The sequence below is a fragment of the Sorex fumeus genome, unplaced genomic scaffold (genome assembly GCF_029834395.1).
Source record: "Sorex fumeus unplaced genomic scaffold, SorFum_2.1 ptg000061l, whole genome shotgun sequence".
Lineage (NCBI taxonomy): Eukaryota > Metazoa > Chordata > Mammalia > Eulipotyphla > Soricidae > Sorex > Sorex fumeus.
The window spans coordinates 26167694-26186695 of NW_026606118.1; the positions used below are offsets into that span (position 1 = coordinate 26167694).

At 41.3% G+C, this 19002-nt stretch overlaps 1 pseudogene; it reads left to right on the forward strand.

The window, feature by feature from the left end:
• The first annotated feature begins 15893 nt into the window (after positions 1-15893).
• LOC130034735 (zinc finger protein 330-like) lies at positions 15894-18372 on the forward strand (annotated as a pseudogene).
• The last annotated feature ends 630 nt before the right edge of the window (positions 18373-19002 follow it).

The window sequence follows — 19002 nt, forward strand, 5'->3', positions numbered from 1 at the left end:
CTTCCATCACCCCCATTCCCCACTCCCCTACCCCCACCCCCACCCTGCCTCTGTGGCAGGGCATTCCCCTTTACTCTATCCTTTAGGGTGTTGTGGTCAGCAATGCAAGTATTGAATGGTCATCATGTTTAGTCTATAGTCTACTTTCAGCACGCATCTCCCATCCTGAGCATGCCCTCCAAACTTTCTTTACTTGATGTTCCCTTCTCTATCTGAGCTGCCTTTTCCCCCATCATGTGAGGCCAGCTTCCAAGCCGTGGAGCAAACCTCCTGGTACTTATCCCTACTATTCTTGGGTGTTAGTCTCCCATTCTGTTACTTTATATTCCATAGATGAGTGCACTCATTATATGTCTGTCCCTCTCTTTCTGACTTATTTCACTCAAATGATACGTTCCATGTTGATGAACTTATATGCAATTTTCGTGACTTCATCTTGAATCATGATTCACTACCAGGATCTCACCATTCTACAAGGAAGTAATCATCCATATCAAGAGAAGGGTTCGATAGGGTGATACTATTTCACCAAAACTCTTCAGTGCCACCCTCGAGAACATCATGTGATGCCTGGAAAGGGAAGGAATGGGAGTGAAGATAGAGGGTCAGCAACTACACCACATCTGCTTCACCGATGACATCGTTCTAATAACATCAAATATTAGCCAAGCAGCACAAATGCTGGCCGACTTTGATAGTGAGTGTGAAAAGTGGACTGCAGCTGAATCTCATGAAGACAATGTTCATGAGAAACGGACTCGTTCCTGACGTTCCATTCACTCTCAATGAAATGAACATCTCTGAATGCAGCACTTATGTGTATCTAGGTCAAGAACTCAACATGACAAATGACCTGGCACCTGAGCTGTGCAGGAGATAGAGAGCAGCTTGGAACGTGATCAAGAGCATCAAAGAAATAGCTAAGAGTATGAAGAACCTCCAGCTCTGGGCACATCTCTTCGACTCCACCATTCTTCCTGCATTAACATATGCCTCAGAGGCCTGGGCCCTATGAAAACAGGATGAGAACGCTATTTGGGTCTCCCAAAGAGGAATCGAAAAAGCTGTGCTTGGAGTATCATGCTTCACTTAAGTGAGAGAAGGAATCTGGAGTTCTGACCTCCATCAACGATCGAGAATCAGGAATGCTGTCTTGTTTGCCAAGGCGCCAAAAATCAAATGGGCTGTATACGTAATGTGATTTGGAGACAACCGCTGGACTAGAGCCGTTACCAACCGATTCCACGGGACATCAAAAGATTGTGTGGCCGCCCACCTACGAGATGGTCAGACTTCTTCATCAAGACCCTGAACAATCGGTTTGAGGCTCTTCGTGTTCCTGGATGCCATTGGGCTACACTAGCAAGCAACAGGAATGAATGAAGATGTTACTGGCATCGGTTGAGCAAATTAATGAGTAACAGATGTCAAGTGATCAAGTGATCATCTTTTCTAACAACTGCATAGTATTCCAGTTTTCATGACTTCATCTTTTCTAACAGTTGCATAGTATTCCATTGTGTAGATGTACCAAAGTTTCTTTAAACAGTCATCTGTTCTTGGGCACCTGGATTTTTTCCAGATTTTGGCTATTGTAAACAGGGGCACCCATATTTTAGCCAGACACATTTACCCCCAAATTAAATTGCTACAGTGGATTCTGAGCAGTCCTCTCACGATGACTGCTATAGGAGAGAAAGAGTGAAATCTCTAGACTAGAGCCCTTCCTTTGATGCTGCTAGTTGGTCAGTGAGATCTGGGTAATTCAACTATTCTGAAGATTACTTTAGATATCTGTGAGCTACAGTTAAAATCACCTTCCCAGTTCTTTCTCTGGGATATTGTGAGAATGAAAACATTGATGTTTATGGAGTGTTCTGTATTGTAAAACATTGCATGAAGTTGGAAATTTTCTTAATTGTCATAAGACTCCTTCCCATTCTAATTCTAGCTATCTTGGGGTGGAGATGGGGGTGTAGAGAATAGGTTCCAAGAATCAAACCCTAATCTTATTTCATTAGTACTACTAGCTTTGATTATTCTCAGGTGCCTCCAAAAGCAGGTGTGGGGAGGAATATGAAAAGGATGCATTTAATACAGTTTTCACCCTTTTATGGGGGTTGGAGTTCACTGGATAAAAATTTCTATGCCATAACTAAAAGTGGAAATGTTCTGCAAAAGAATTATGCCTTTTTCTAGCTTATCTTACCAAATATATTTTCTCTGTCATTTTTTACTTAGTTCAGCTGTGAGTTTATTATCATTGCATGATATATTCGTTTTCAAATTTCTTCTCATTTATCTAAACCTGTACTACTTCTATATTCTGTTTATTTTTGTCCTATAGGCTGAATCCCATATTCCAAATGTTCTCTGTGTCTAAAGTTGTGTTCATGTACTTCTTTGGATTAAATGGTTCATTTCTTTCTTTATTTTCTTTTTTGACTTGGAACATTTATTTTTTTTAAATTGAAACATAATTGACATATACAAAGGGCTTATTTCTAAAATTATAAGGAAGGAATTGAGATTTTTTTTAAAAGCTGGCTCACATACTTTTCATTCATGTCAATATAAATTCCATTCTTCTCTCACTTATTTTATTCTCGCAAAAATGTTGAAACTCCTGTGCTTGACTATCCATCTTTGTTTTTCACAGTTTTCATAATATATCCTACTTCAAGAGAGTCTGAAACTTGAACTTTCCTGGCATCCTTTAAATATTCTATTTGCATGAAATCTGTGTTCAAATAACTGTTCATTATATCATTCATAAGTAACAGACTCCATGGGAGGTGTGACAAATAATTACATGGTTACAACCTTCATCCAAAATAGGCACAGATCATGAGTTTTACTCATAATTTATTCTTCATGCCAATAGTAAATTGATTCACGGGTCATATTGTTCTAGATTACATTTTTGGAAAGTTTGGAGAGTATGAGGCATAGAGGATAGGAAATCTTATCAATGTATTTTAGGACTGCCTACCACACAGATGTCATAAAATTTATTTAGGATCTGGAGTCACACCCAACTGTTTTCACAGTTTACTCCTGATTGGTTGTGGCCCCAAAACCTATGTATTTATTTATGTATTTACAGTTTTAATTATCATTTACTATCACAAAATATACACAGTAAGTCAATGTAGTTGTGAAAAGTCAACAACTACATTAATGCAGATGGTATATGGCTCCATTGAGAGTCAAGAGAAATGCAGTTGTTAGCAGTAGGACTGGGGCCAATTTAACTATTTTTAATTAAATTTGAAAGTAATCAAAATTATAAGAAACTTTTTGGGGGGAGAGGTCAGCACCCATACCCCTAATAGGGATTAATTCATTCTGTTTGGGGGAACAAAGGAAACAAATCATTCCATTCCTTCTGAGTCTCTCAGAGGCTGCAAGAACAATTAAAGAAGCATCAGACAGAATCAGAGAAAAATATGGACATTGATGGGTAACATGCATAGATATCCTCTGTGCACATCAGAAGAGACACACAAAAAACAAACTAATGCACAGGGTTTCAGGTACCATCATTTTTGGTTTTGGCTTTGTTTTGGGTAGGCACCCAGCTGTGTTTAGAGCCTACTCCTGGCTCTGTGCTCAAGAGATGACTCCTGCCGAGACCATATGTAGTGCTAGGGAACACACTCAGGTCAGTTGCATGCAAGGCAAAAGCCTTGACTGCTGAACTATGCCTCTGATCCCTTGGATACCATCATTAAAAAGCTAACCTTGAGCAGTACCTTGGGGGAAGGGGAAGGAGGAAGTCAGAGGTTCCCAAGGAAGCCTGGGAACCTTAAACAGAGGCATGAAGATTTAGGTTCTGCCTTCTCTTGAGAAAGGAATCAGAGGTAAGGTTGAGATTGTCCACCAAGCAGTAAGAGGTACCTTTATGGAGAGTTTAAAGGTGAGTACCTTTTTCAAAGGCAGCTCTGCACAGCCTTCAGAATACCTCTTATAAATTAATTTTTGGCCAAAGACATATTTGGAGGTGGCAATCTTTTGCTCCCTTACATTGTAAATGTCATTGTGTTGTAATTTACAGTCATTCCCTCATGAGCAAAAACATAGGAAGAGTTGGGTTATTTCAATATTGGGAATATATCTTGCCTGAGATTCCAGATCACCTAAGTCAAGGGTATTTTTACCAGTCTCCAAGCCTGAAATGCTAACATTGGTTCCTCTTGTTCAAGAATAATAACAATTTTTTTGTTTCAAAAAAATAAAAGAACAAATATGATAACCTCTTGGTATCTGCATTGCAAACCATAATGCCTAGAAGGAGAGAGAGAGAAGAGAGAGAGAGAGAGAGAGAGAGAGAGAGAGAGAGAGAGAGAGAGAGAGAAGAAAAAAAGAGAGGGAGAGAAAGGAAGAGAGAGACAGGAGAAAGAAAGTGTCTGCCATAGAGACAGACTGAGGAGGGTGGCAGGAGGGAAACTGGGGACACCAGTGGTGGGAAATATACACTGGTGGAGGGATGGGTGTTGGAACACTGTATGTCTGAAACCTGACCATGAACAGCTTTGTAACTTTGTGTCTCACTGCGATTCAATAGAAAGGGGGAAAAGGGGGGAAGGGGAAGGCGGGGATGGGGAAAGAAGAAGAAGAATGTGCAACAGCAGCATTCACCTCTTCGAAACAGATGAAGCAAAGACGGCTGCCATAGGCCATTAGGATGTACACTTGACCAACCCCTATTCCTTCAATAATTTGTATGCTATTGTGCTAATCAGGAACTCAGTTGACTAATATGCGTAATGGCCCAACAGTGGGCACTTAAAGGATTTCTATCTATGATAGATGACCAGTTTCACCTTTTTGTAGGTAGATTTAATTCATGTCAAAACCGACCCCAAGACTTATTTTGAGTCTGTAACCTCTTTGGCTGCAGTCTCCACAGACCACACATGGACACTTATAGTTTGCGTTCAACCAGGTCTCATTCATTCTGGACTGCCAAGAAGAAATGTCTCTTTCAGAGAAGAGTTTATCCCTCACCCGCCAGAATGGGATGTGGCATTCTGACTCCATCAGAACAATACACCGACGTGAGACAATGCCTTCTCCCAGTCCTGAATCATTTCTCTTTTTCTTTAATTTTTCTTTTTTTATTAGTGAAACCATGAGGTACAGTTGTAGATTTACAATTTTTTGTGCTTGGGTTTGACTATACAATGATCAGATACCCATCCCTCCACCAGTGCCCATTTTCCACCACCATGGATAATATCCCCCCCACCCCCATCCCCCCATCCCCCGTGTTCTCTCTCTCCTTTTGGGTGTTGTGGTCTGCAAAATAGGCATTGAGTGGCAAACATGTTCAGTCCATAGTCCACTTTCGATATGCACCTCCCCTCCTGGGAGGATCCTCCAAACACCCTTTATTTGGTACTCCCTTCTCTATCTGAGCTGCCCTTTCCTCTAGAATTCCCGACTGGCCACTAAGCTATGGAGTAATCCTCCTGGTGCTGATCTCAGCTATTCTTGAGTATTAATCTCATATTTTGTTACTTTATGTCCCCCAGATGAATGCAATCTTTCTATGTCTATCCCTCTCTTTCTGATTCATTTCGCTTAGCATGATACTTTCCATGTTGTACCACTTGTATGTAAATTTCATGACTTCATCTTTTCTAAGAGCTACATAGTACTCCATTGTGTAGATGTACCAAAGTTTCTTTAACCAGTCATCTGTTCTTGGGCATTCAGGTTTCTTCCAGTTTCTGGCTATTGTATAGAGTGCTGCAATGAACAAACAAGTGCAGATGTCACTTCGAATATACATTTTTGCCTCTCTGGGATATATTCCCAGGAGTGGTATTGCTGGGTCAAATGGGAGCTCAATTTCTAATTTTTTGAGAATCGTCCATACTGTTTTCCAGAAGGGCTGAACCAGTGGACATTCCCACCAACAGTGAAGGAGTGTCCCTTTCTCGCCACATCCACGCCAGCATCGGTTGCTTTTGTTCTTTTGAATGTGGGCCAGTCTCTGAGGTGTGAGATGGTATCTCATTGTGGTTTTGATCTGCATCTCCCTGATGATTAATGATGTAGAGCATTTTCTCATGTGCTTTTTTGCCATTCAGATTTCTTCTTTGAGAAAGTTTCTGTTCATTTCATTGCTCCATTTTTGGATGGGGTTGGATGTTTTCTTCTTGTGGAGTTTAACCAGTATTTTGTATATCCTGGATATCAACCCCTTGTCAGATGTGTATTCGGCAAATATCCTTTCCCATTCTGTAGACTGTCTTTGTATTTTGGTCACTGTTTCTTTGGAGGTGCAGAAGCTTCTTAGTTTAAGATAGTCCCATTTATCTATCTCTGTTTTCACTTGCTCGGCCAGTGGCGTGGCATCTTTGAAGATACCATTAGCTTCAATGTCATGGAGGGTTTTGCCAACTTTGTCTTCAGTGTACCTTATTGTTTCTGGTTTGATGTTGAGGTCTTTAATCCATTTTTTTCCCGTTATTTTATTTTATTTCTTTTAAAGTTGTAGATTTACAATTTTTTGTGCTTTGGTTTCAATTATACAATGATCAGATACCCATCCCTCCACCAGTGCCCATTTTCCACCACCATGGATAATATCCCTCCTACCCCCATCCCCCCATCCCCCCTGTCTCTGTGGCAGGGCAATCCCCTGTGTTCTCTCTCTCCTTTTGGGTGTTGTGGTCTGCAAAAGAGGCATTGAGTGGCAAACATGTTCAGTCCATAGTCTACTTTCGACATGCATCTCCCCTCCTGGGAGGATCCTTCAAACATCCTTTATTTGGTGCTCCCTTATCTATCTGAGCTGCCCTTTCCTCTAGGATACCCGGCTGGCCTCTAAGTTATGGAGTAATCCTCCTGGTGCTGATCTCAGCTATTCTTGGGTATTAATCTCATACTTTGTTACTTTATATCCCCCAGATGAATGCAATTTTTCTATGTCTATCCCTCTCTTTCTGACTCATTTCGCTTAGCATGATACTTTCCATATTGTACCACTTGTATGTAAAGTTCATGACTTCATCTTTTCTAAGAGCTACATAGTACTCCATTGTGTAGATGTACCAAAGTTTCTTTAACCAGTCATCTGTTCTTGGGCATTCAGGTTTCTTCCAGTTTCTGGCTATTGTATAGAGTGCTGCAATGAACAAACAAGTGCAGATGTCACTTCGAATATACATTTTTGCCTCTCTGGGATATATTCCCAGGAGTGGTATTGCTGGGTCAAATGGGAGCTCAATTTCTAATTTTTTGAGAATCGTCCATACTGTTTTCCAGAAGGGCTGAACCAGTGGACATTCCCACCAACAGTGAAGGAGTGTCCCTTTCTCGCCACATCCACGCCAGCATCGGTTGCTTTTGTTCTTTTGAATGTGGGCCAGTCTCTGAGGTGTGAGATGGTATCTCATTGTGGTTTTGATCTGCATCTCCCTGATGATTAATGATGTAGAGCATTTTCTCATGTGCTTTTTTGCCATTCAGATTTCTTCTTTGAGAAAGTTTCTGTTCATTTCATAGCCCCATTTTTGGATGGGGTTGGATGTTTTCTTCTTGTGGAGTTTAACCAGTATTTTGTATATCCTGGATATCAACCCGTTGTCAGATGTGAATTCGGTGAATATCCTTTCCCATTCTGTAGACTGTCTTTGTATTTTGGTCACTGTTTCTTTGGAGGTGCAGAAGCTTCTTAGTTTAAGATAGTCCCATTTATCTATCTCTGTTTTCACTTGCTCGGCCAGTGGCGTGGCATCTTTGAAGATACCATTAGCTTCAATGTCATGGAGGGTTTTGCCAACTTTACCTTCAATGTACCTTATGGTTTCTGGTCTGATGTTGAGGTCTTTAATCCATTTTGATCTTACTTTTGTACATGGTGTTAGGCAGAGTTCTGAGCCTATTTTTTTGCATGTAGCCATCCAGTGATGCCAACACAATTTATTAAAGAGGCTTTCCTTACTCCACTTCACATTACTTGCACCTTTATCAAAGATTAGATGAGCATATGATTGAGGGGAGATGTCAGTGTATTCAACCCTGTTCCATTGGTCTGCAGTTCTGCCTTTGTTCCAGTACCATGCTGTTTTAATTATTACTGCTTTGTAGTACAGTTTGAAGTTCGGGAGGTTGATTCCTCCCATTTTCTTTTTCCCAAGAATTGCTTTAGCTATTCGTGGGGGCTTATTGTTCCATATAAATTTCAGGAGTGTTTGCTCCATTTCTTTGAAGAATGTCATGGGTATCCTTATAGGGATTGCATTGAATTTATACAATGCTTTCGGTAGTATTGCCATTTTGACAATGTTAAGTCTCCCGACCCATGAGCAGGGGATATCTTTCCATTTCCTCATGTCCTCTTTTATTTCCTGAAGTAGCGTTTTGTAGTTTTCTTTGTACAGGTCCTTTACTTCCTTAGTTAAGCTGATTCCTAGGTACTTGATTTTCTGGGGCACAATTGTGAACGGGATTGTTTTTTTCATGTTGCTTTCTTCTCTCTCACTGTTTGCATATAGGAAATCCATGGACTTTTGGGTATTGATTTTATAGCCTGCAATTTTACTATATGAGTCTATTGTTTCTAGGAGTTTTTTGGTGGAGATTATTGGGTTCTCTAAGTATAGTATCATATCATCTGCGAATAGTAAGAGCTTGATTTCTTCCTTTCCTACCTGAATGCCCTTAATATCTCTTTCTTGCCTAATCGCTATTGCAAGTACTTCCAGTACTATATTGAACAGCAGTGGAGATAGTGGGCATCCTTGTCTCGTCCCTGATCTTAGAGGGAAGGCTCTCAGATTTTCCCCATTGAGGATGATGCTTGCTGTAGGCTTGTGGTAGATGGCTTTAATTATGTTGAGGAAGGTCCCCTCTATACCCATTTTGGCTAGGGTTTTCATCATAAAGGGGTGCTGGATCTTGTCAAATGCTTTCTCTGCATCGATTGATATGATCATATGGTTTTTATCTTTTCTTTTGTTGATATGATGGATTATGTTGATTGATTTCCGAATGTTGAACCATCCTTGCATCCCTGGGATGAATCCTACTTGGTCATGGTGTATGATCTTTTTGACGAGTAATTGGATTCTATTTGCTAGTAGTTTGTTGAGGATCTTTGCATCTGTGTTCATCAGGGATATCGGCCTGTAATTCTCTTTCTTTGCGGTATCTCTGTCTGCTTTTGGTATCAGTGTGATATTCGCTTCGTAGAAACTGTTCGGAAGTGTTTTTGATATTTCAATTTTGTGGAAAAGCTTAAAGAGGATAGGGAGTAAGTCCTCTTTAAAGATTTGGAAGAATTCACTAGTGAATCCATCTGGCCCAGGACTTTTGTGCTTGGGGAGACTTTTTATTACCATTTCAATTTCCTTGATGGTGACAGGTCTGTTCAGGTATTCCAGGTCTTCTTGGTTCAGCCTTGGGCGTCTGTAGGAGTCTAGGAATTTATCCATTTCCTCGAGGTTTTGATGTTCCGTGGCATAAAGTTTCTCAAAGTACTCCCTGAGGATCCTCTGAATTTCTGTAGTTTCTGTTGTAATGACCCCCTTTTCATTTCTGATTCGGTTTATTAGTGTTTTCTCTCTCTCTCTTTCGTTGTGAGTTTTGCTAGAGGCTTATCAATCTTGTTAATTTTCTCGAAGAACCAGCTCTTGGTTTCATTGATCTTTCGGATTGTTTTTTGGGTTTCCATCTCGTTAATCTCTGCTTTGAGCTTTATTATTTCCTTTCTCCTGTTCGGGTTGTGCTCCTTTTTTGGGGGCTTCTCCAAGCTCTTAAGCTGTGAGGTTAGGTTACTTATGTGTGCTCGCTCCTCCTTCCTGAGGAATGCTTGTAGAGCTATAAACTTTCCTCTTAACACAGATTTTGCTGTGTCCCATAAGTTTTGGTAACTCGTGTTCTCATTTTCATTCATTTCTAGGAATCTTTTGATTTCCTCTTTGATTTCCTTTCTAAGCCACTCGCTGTTCAATAGAGCACTGTTTAATTTCCAGGTGTTTGATTTAGTTTTCTGTTTTTGTGTGTGATTTACTTCTAATTTCAGCGCATTATGGTCTGAGAAGATTGTTGATACAATCTCTACCTTCTTAATTTTATGGAGGCATGTTTTGTGGCTCAGCATGTGGTCTATCTTGGAGAATGTTCCATGTAAGCTTGAGAAGAATGTGTATTCAGCTTTTCGTGGATGAAGTGTCCTGTATATATCTACTAAGTCCCTTTCTTCCATTATTTCCCTCAGATGAAGTATGTCCTTGCTAAGCTTGAGTCTGGTTGATCTATCAAGAGGTGACAAAGCAGTGTTGAAGTCTCCCACTAGTATTGTGTTGCTATTGATGTCTCTTTCCAAATCTATGAGTAGTTGTTTTAAGTACTTTGCTGGTCTCGCATTAGGTGCATATACATTTATTATTGTAAGTTCTTCCTGTTGTACAGATCCTTTGATCAATAAGAAATGGCCTTCACTGTCTCTTATGACCTTCCTCACTCTGAAATCGATGTGGTCTGATATTAGGATGGCTACCGCAGCTTTTTTATGGGAGCTGTTTGCCTGTAGGATTGTTTTCCAGCCTTTGACTCTGAGCCTGTGTTTGCTTTGACTATTGAGATGTGTTTCTTGCAGGCAGCAGAATGTTGGGTTCAATTTTCTAATCCATCCTGCCACTCTATGTCTTTTAATTGGTGGTTTAGCCCATTGACATTGAGAGAGATTATTGTTATGGGATTTTGCCCCATTGTTCTGTTGAAATTTGGTGTATTTGAGGGGCCTGTCTTGCCTTAAAGTAGTAGCCCATTTAGTTGTTCTTGTAACCATGGTTTTGAGTCTATGAAGTTCCTGAGCTGTTGTTTGTCTGTGAAACTGTGTGTTGTTCCTTCTATTATGAATGAGAGTCTCGCTGGGTAAAGTATTTTTGGAGAGGCATTTATTTCACTGAGTTTTTTCACTATGTCCCACCACTGTTTTTGGGCCATGAGGGTTTCATCAGAAAAATCAGCTGTGAATTTTAAGGATGCTCCTTTGTAAGAGATTTCTTTCTTCGATCTTGCTGCTTTCAGAATTTTATCTCTGTCTAAGGTTTTGGTCATTTTGATCAGAATGTGTCTTGGGGTGTTTTTATTCGGATTTCTTCTAGCTGGTACCCTTCGGGCCTCCTGAATGTGGTCACAAGTTTTCTTCAGCTCTGGAAACGTTGTAGCAATGATGTCTTTGACAGTTTTTTCTTCATCAAGGTTTTCTTCCTGTACCTCTGGGACTCCAATAATTCTTATGTTACCCCTCTTGGCTTCATCACGATCTTCTCTTGCCATCTGTTCCCGAATTGTGAGTCTCTTTTCCATTTTCTGCTCTTTTCTGGAGAGTCTCTGAACTTCATCTTCGAGCTCACTGATTCTGTTCTCAGCCGCTCTTACTCTGCTGCTGAGGCCTTCCACTGAGCTTTTCAATTCGCCTACGACTCGAAATCACAATTGCCAAGCATCACTCTGCAAAATGAAATGAGGACATTCCAGAATTAGAAGAAGGCCAAGGATCTGACTCAGTGACAGAGAGAGCATCATTTACCTTGCATGTGTGAGGAGGTCCTGGCTTCTGGAACCATAGGTAAGCAAATAAGCATGGTCATGCTTAACCCGCCAGAATGTGCGTGTGGTAGAGTGTACTGTGGGGTTAGGGACCTATATTTTGGATAGGTAGCATCTGGTTGGGAAAATAAGAGTAGTGTTAGGATATCAAACTCAGTAATTTAATCATTTCTCTTTAGAGAATTCTAGACAGGGCAGAAGCTACCCAGATTCAAATGTCAGCCTGAAAGACTATGTCTTCTGTTCAATAAAACTGCCCCGTGCAAAGTAGGACATCACTGTTGAGGGAGTCTGTGTTCCAAATGGATTGCAGGTTCTCCTGATCTTCCAAGAGAGAAGAGCTTAGGGAAACACAGAGCCTGGTTGGGGAAAAAGAAAGAGCAGCTCTAGTCAAGGGCGAGTCATGTCAGGAATGTCCCTGTTCCCCCGTTGTCTCTACTGCTTTCACAGACACTTTGAATGGTCCATTCTCTCTTAGCATTTGTGTTTCTGCTCAAATGTCACCTCCACAAAGAGAGTGTCTCAGAACCCATAGAGATGGCCTGAGATGACTTCTCATTGTTACACTTGTCAAGAAATAAAGGAAATTCCTCTTAAAGGTGTCACTGAGTTAAGAGATTTTTCTGTTTATTTTTAAATTTATGGTTTGGGTGTCCATGCAGCAAGGACCAACCAGGATTGGCCATGTGCAACACAAGCACCTTAGCCCATGTACTATGCCTCTGGTCTCCTTTCTCAGTTTAAGATATTCTCATTCTTTATGCCAAGAAGCACTTTTTTTTCTCACCAGTCATTCTTAGAAATATGTGGCTTCAAGCAAAATTTCAAGAAGGAATTCTCATGTCTGTTACATAAAAATAAACATATTTCACTCTTCCCATTTCTAAGCATTAATCAAAGAAGCTAGCCAGAAATAAATCACTAGTTCTGTTTTTAATTTACTTGCCAGGGCCTTTTGCTTATTTGTTTGTTTGTTTAATATTTTCACCCAGACTGTTTAGAAACACTGAGTAATGAGTGATGAATTCTGCTTTACTAAACATGTGGTTTGGGCAAGAAACAACTCTGACTGCTTTGTTTATTCAGGATGACATTCTAAGGACCTTTTTGGGTGGGTAAGAGGAAAGAAATAGGCTTCCAAAGATACAGTGCAATTTGGAACAAGAGCAAAGAGGAAAGGAAGGACGAAAGAATTCACCACTTGTGTCCATCTGCAAAGTCCTGCACATTAGGTGTCTTACTGTTCACAGCCCTAGTGGCACATAGGAGAATTGGATTTTAACATTTAAGCAAACAAAAAAACTACTTACTTGTATCATTCAATGTTTAAGAAACACAAAGAATCCAGGTTGGAAAATGATAAGAAATCAAGGAAATCTAAGAAGAAGCATCTTGGCTCAGAAACTCTTTAGGATTAAGCACTTTAGGACTACTAAATCCTCTTGCAGGCATACTAAAACTACTGGCAACTCACCACCCTTGGGGAACAATCATTGTTCCCCGCATCACTGCATAATTCCTCAAACATAAAGTTCCAGATGGAAGTGTTTGGACAAAGCAAGATCAGACATTCACTCATGAAATGGAACATATGAGGATCTATTCTATTTAACCCTCTGCGAATAGAACATGAGCATGGTAGACTTGACATTTTGAAATGCTCATCACTAAGACAATAAACTAATTGAAACTATTCTTCAATAAATAGCAGATCTGTATCAACTAGAGGTGGAAAATTTAAATTTCAGTGTTTTTTTTTAATGAAAACTCAATACCAGGTCTTTTTTTTTCCACAAACACTCTCTTATATTTCTTGCTAAGAAAAACTTTGCAGACAGTCTCACTAAAAATGATTACAAGGAAACATAAATTATGAGGTCTGGTCTACTAAATCCAAAAAATACTGTGAACACTTGAAAATGTTTGTGGTGAGTAGTTTCATTTATGTCCTCTAATAAAATCTCACTTCCTTGGGCCAGAGAGATATTATAGTGGTAAGGCATTTGCCTTGTATGCAGCCAATGAAGGTTTGATCCCTGGCATCCCAAGCCATCCCTCAAGCCTAGAAGTAGAGATCTAGGCGAAAGCACAGATCTAGGAGTAAATCCTGAGTACAGCTCTGTGGCCCAACAATAAAACAAAACAAAACAAAATCACTCAAATAAAATCTCAGTCCTTAAATCATCTGCTATTTACTGATCACTGATGTGATCATGTGACTTATTTTGACCAACCGGATAAAAACAAATAACGATCCATTTGGAACTTTCAAATAGGGCTTTATCCTACTGAAATGCTGCCACTGCCTAAGAAAAAACCTAAACTCACCTCCCTGAAGAGAAACAACCAAATGTAGGATGAGACCCAGGTAATCTAAGACTCTTAGCTCAGCCCAGCACCCTGAGGGTTATTTAGTTACAGGTGCCCAAAAGATGAGTCTGGGGGAGAAATGACTAGTCTTCCAACAGAACTGCAATAAATAAAGTGTTTTGAATCACTACAAATTTTTGGTGGTTCCTTAGTAGCATTAGGAATGTGGTAGAGTATGCTACAAATACCACATGTTATTCATTGAAAGGGCTGGAGCGATAGCACAGTGGTAGCGCGTTTGCCTTGCACGCAGCCAGCTCAGCTGAGCCGGGTTCAATTCCTCCACCCCTCTCGGAGTGCCTGGCAAGCTACCGAGAGTATCTCATCTGCACGTCAAAGCCTGGTAAGCTACTCACGACGTATTCAATATGCCAAACATAGTAACAACAAGTCTCAAAAAAATGGAGATGTTACTGGACCCGCTCAAGCAAATCTATGAATAACAGGAGGACAGTGACAGTGATTTATTGAAATCCTGTAAGAATGAATCGGAAGAAGAAAGAATAGATGCGACTAAAAATATGCTGAAAACTTCTATAAAGACATAAAAACTTGGGAAATTACATTTCACTCTTTGAGGATCACTGAAAGGGAAAAAGCTGCTCTGAATATGGTACTAAAGATAATTATCCCTTTCCCCCTCTGCGTTTTTTTTTTAAACTTAATTCATAAACTTTTGTTGAGCCACAGCGCTGTCCTCTGGGTTCTTCCCAAAATCTGTCTTAGTCAATACTTTATTCAGTGCCCTAGATAAATGGGGCCAGTAAGCTCATCAAAAGTACAGATGCAGGGCCAGAGGATTAGTACAACAGGTAGGGCACTTGTCTTGCAGGCAGCTGACTCAAGGTTTGATCCCTGGCACCCCTTATGGCCACTCTACATGGAGCCCCACGAGGACTGAGTCCCTGAGCGCAGAGCCAAGAGTAAGTCTGAGCACTGCAGAGTGTGACTCCAAAACAACAACAACAAAACCCCAAACAAACCAATAATAAAATACAGATGCCGATACGTTAGAATTTCAACATTTTATAAAAGAATCAAAATTCCAAAAGTGCTAAAATTACTTGTACTAATGAATCAAACATATCAATGAGAAGAAGATCCAAGTTAAGGCTTTAGGTTCAAAATAGCAACTTAGTACAAAATATACAAGTGTAGAACTGGAGTACCCTGGTTGACACATATCACACTAAAAAAAAACTTAAGACGGGAGTTGGAAGGGCAGCAGGAGGTGAGGCACTTGCCTAGCATCTCCCTGAGTCAATTTCAAATCCTTGTCACCAATATGGTCCCCTAAGTACCACCAGCAGTCACTTCTGTTTTTTTTCTTTTTATATTTATTTATTGAATCACGGTGGGAAAAGTTACTAAACTTTCAGGTTTGTCTCGGTCATACAATGATCAAACACCTCTCCCTTCACCAGTACTCATTTTTCACCACCAAGAACCCCAGTATACCTCCCCTCCCACCCCTCCAAATGCCTGTGAGGCAGATGATTTCTACTTAACTCTTCTCTACATTGATTACATTCATTATTTCGACAAAAGATGCAGCATTATTGTTTAGAACTCCCCTCCCGCCCCAACAATCAGAATTGCTGAAAAGGCATTGTGAAATACTTTGTTTTCTATAGCTGGTTATGAGAATCATATAATGTCACTGTGATTTTGGATGTCTGCAAAGAGCCAGATAATTACGAGATTGGTTTCTGTGCGTCTGGTGTTGTGGCTGTGCCAGAGAGCCGCTCCTGAGGGGCAACTCATGACCTCAGTAGGGTGTGAAGGAGGAGCTGATATCACCCCCCTTCCCATGAGACCCAGCAGTCACTTCTGAGCTCAGATCCAGGAATAGCTTATGAGCACCACTCTGGGTGGCCCCCAAAACAAAACCAAAATATGCAAACAAACAAAAACAACACAAAACCTTGGGACTTGAGTTGGCAGCAAGCATGGTGAAAGTCCAGAAGGTAACAAGCTGCCAAGCTGCTGGCAATGACATCTTGGCTGCAATGAATATGCAGAGGCCCAAGGGCAGCTATAGTCCAAATACTGTGCTCATTTCTTGTTCTGCCACACGTAATGTAGGAGAAGAATCTGGTGAAGGGAAGGTCTGAAAACTATGTTGTACGAGCAACATTTGGAGAAGCAGGAATCATTAGACAATCATTAGACATTAAGGATTTTGCTATCCAGAGAGGACATCCAGAGGGACTCCGTGTTCCCGGAAGCGGCGGTGTCCGCCTCCCCGGGGGTCTTAGTAGCGTCCTCCCCACGGGTGTACACCTGGACGTGGGTCTGCTGCCACAGCGGGCCTCCCCTCAAGGAAAGAGGGGGGGAAACCATGCCTTAAAAAAAAAGATGGGCACAGAGGGTCCCAGGCCCTTGGGGGCGGGCTGTACCTGGTTGGAATAGGAGCCGGTACAACATGGAAAGTATCATGCTAAGCGAAATGAGTCAGAAAGAGAGGGATAGACATAGAAAGATTGCATTCATCTGGGGGATATAAAGTAATAAAATATGAGATTAATACCCAAGAATAGCTGACATCAGCACCAGGAGGATTACTCCATAGCTTAGAGGCCAGCCGGGTATTCTAGGGGAAAGGGCAGCTCAGATAGAGAAGGGAGCACCAAATAAAGGGTGTTTGGAGGATCCTCCCAGGAGGGGAGATGCATGTCGAAAGTGGACTATGGACTGAACATGTTTGCCACTCAATGCCTCTTTTGCAGACCACAACACCCAAAAGGAGAGAGAGAACACAGGGGATTGCCCTGCCACAGAGGCAGCGGGGGATGGGGGGATGGAGGTGGGGGGATATTATCCATGGTGGTGGAAAATGGGCACTGGTGGAGGGATGGGTATCTGATCATTGCATAATCAAACCCAAGCACAAAAAAATTGTAAATCTACAACTGTACCTCATGGTGTTTCACTAATAAAAAAAAAAAATTAAAAAAAAAAAAAAAGATGGGCGCCAGGAAGAAGGGAACGGAAAAAGCAGCTGAGAGCATCAAGAGGCATCATAGATTTAGCTAAACACCCTTGCAATGTTTCAATGGAATGTGACAAGTGTTAGAGGCGGCAGAAGAACAGAGCATTCTGTCATTTTTGTAGTTCTGTCCAGAAGTTACCAATTTGTGCACAGTGTGGGAAGACAAAGTGCATGATGAAAGTCTTCAGACTGTGTCATAAAGCACGCAGGTGTCTACAGCACTACTGGCCTTGCCCTGGAGGGCGCCATCTGTGACTTCTGCGAAGCCTGGGTGTGCCATGAGTGCAAGTGCCTTAGCACCCACTTGTGCGCGTGCCTGCTGATGGAGGCCGAGTGGGTGGAGTGCGAGCACCGAATCTGGGACCCCGGAGGCAGAATATTCAGTTATTCTTTTTTTCTCATAACTTGCTCTGCAAAGATGATCAGTTTGAACATCTAGCCAGCTGCCAGGTTTTATTTGTTTATTTATTTATTTTTAATTTTTATTAGTGAAACACCATGAGGTACAGTTGTAGACTTAAAAATTTTTATGCTTGGCTTTCAGTTATACAATGATTGAGTACCCAGCCCTCCACCAGTGCCCATTCTCCACTACCACTAATCCCAAGAATAGCCGAGATAAGTACCAGGAGGTTGACTCCATGGCTTTGAGGCCAGCCGCACACACGCTAGAGGTAAAGACAGCTCAGATAGAGAAGGGAGCACCAAATAAAAGGTGTTGGGAAGATCCGCCCAGGATGGGAGATGCATGCTGAAAGTAGACTATAGACCGAACATGAATGCCACTCAAATTCCTCTTTTGCAAACCACAGCACCCAAAAGGAAAGATAGAACAAAAGGGAATGCCCTGCCACAGAGGGGGGGGGGGGGGTAGGATGGGGGGATGGAGGGTGGGAGGGATACTGGGATTAGCTGCCAGGTTTTAGAGGCGGAAACATTTAAATGTGTGTCCTGCAACTGGCTGGGCCAGCACTCCTGTCTCTGGTGTAAGGCATGTTTCTGTGAAGATCACACAAGGAGTAACATCTTTAAGCAAGAAAAAAGGCAAACAGACTCCCTGCCCCAAGTGCAGACACAAGACCCAGGAGACGAAGGACCTGAGCATGTCGACCCATTTCCCTGAAGTTCGGTAGGCAGGCAGGAGGTGAAGATGGAGATGGAGCTGCTGGCTATAATGCCTACTGGAAGAGCCTCGCCCCCGAGAAGAACAGCGATGCCAGCTACCAGGACGAGGTGGAGGAGAAGGACAAGGATAATGAAGAGGAAGAAGATGAAGGGGCCAAGGATTCCGATGCCGAGGCATCTGACTTGTTTACTAGCTTGAATCTAGGAAGGACCTATGCAGTGGCTATGTGCACTACTAGGAGCACGAGGATTATGAGAGCCTTGTGCCTGTGGCCCCCGTCTGGGAGGAGGAGCTGCTGTGCACCAAGTGACACATGCGGGTACTCAGGAGCACCGTCACTGGTCATGTGCCATGCTAGTTGCTTTTATGAGGCATGGAGAAGGGCATAGAATTTTTTTTATAGGATCTGATAATCAGGCATAAGAAAGTGAGTTTTATATATAAGATGTTTTTAATCAAGCCAAACAATTGGAGCATCATGGATTGGATTTTTACCGACTGCAGTAGTCTAGTAAGTTTTGCCAGTTAGATGTGTACACAGGATAAAGGAATAGGATGATAATATATTTGTTGGAAATGAAATGGCTATTATTAAGAAATCTGCTTATAAATTCACTTTTGTCTGATTTTGTAAAATGTCATGGGTAAAATGAATTATTGTATGTTTCCTTATATATCCACAGGAAAAAAAGTGAAATGTTAATTAAATTCTAAATTTTCATTGTTTGTGTTACCTCAAGTAGACCAGGATGTATGTTTCAGCAGTCCACTCTCTCCTGTCGCCTTTCACTGTGTGTGTCTTTACTAGTACTTGTTAATGCCTAAAAATATACACAGAGGTGAGTGCTCAGCCATTTTTCAGTGACAAAGAGACAGAAATAGTATTACTACACAGATACTTTACCTAGGAAATCTCATTTCTATTTTCTTTTTGAATAAA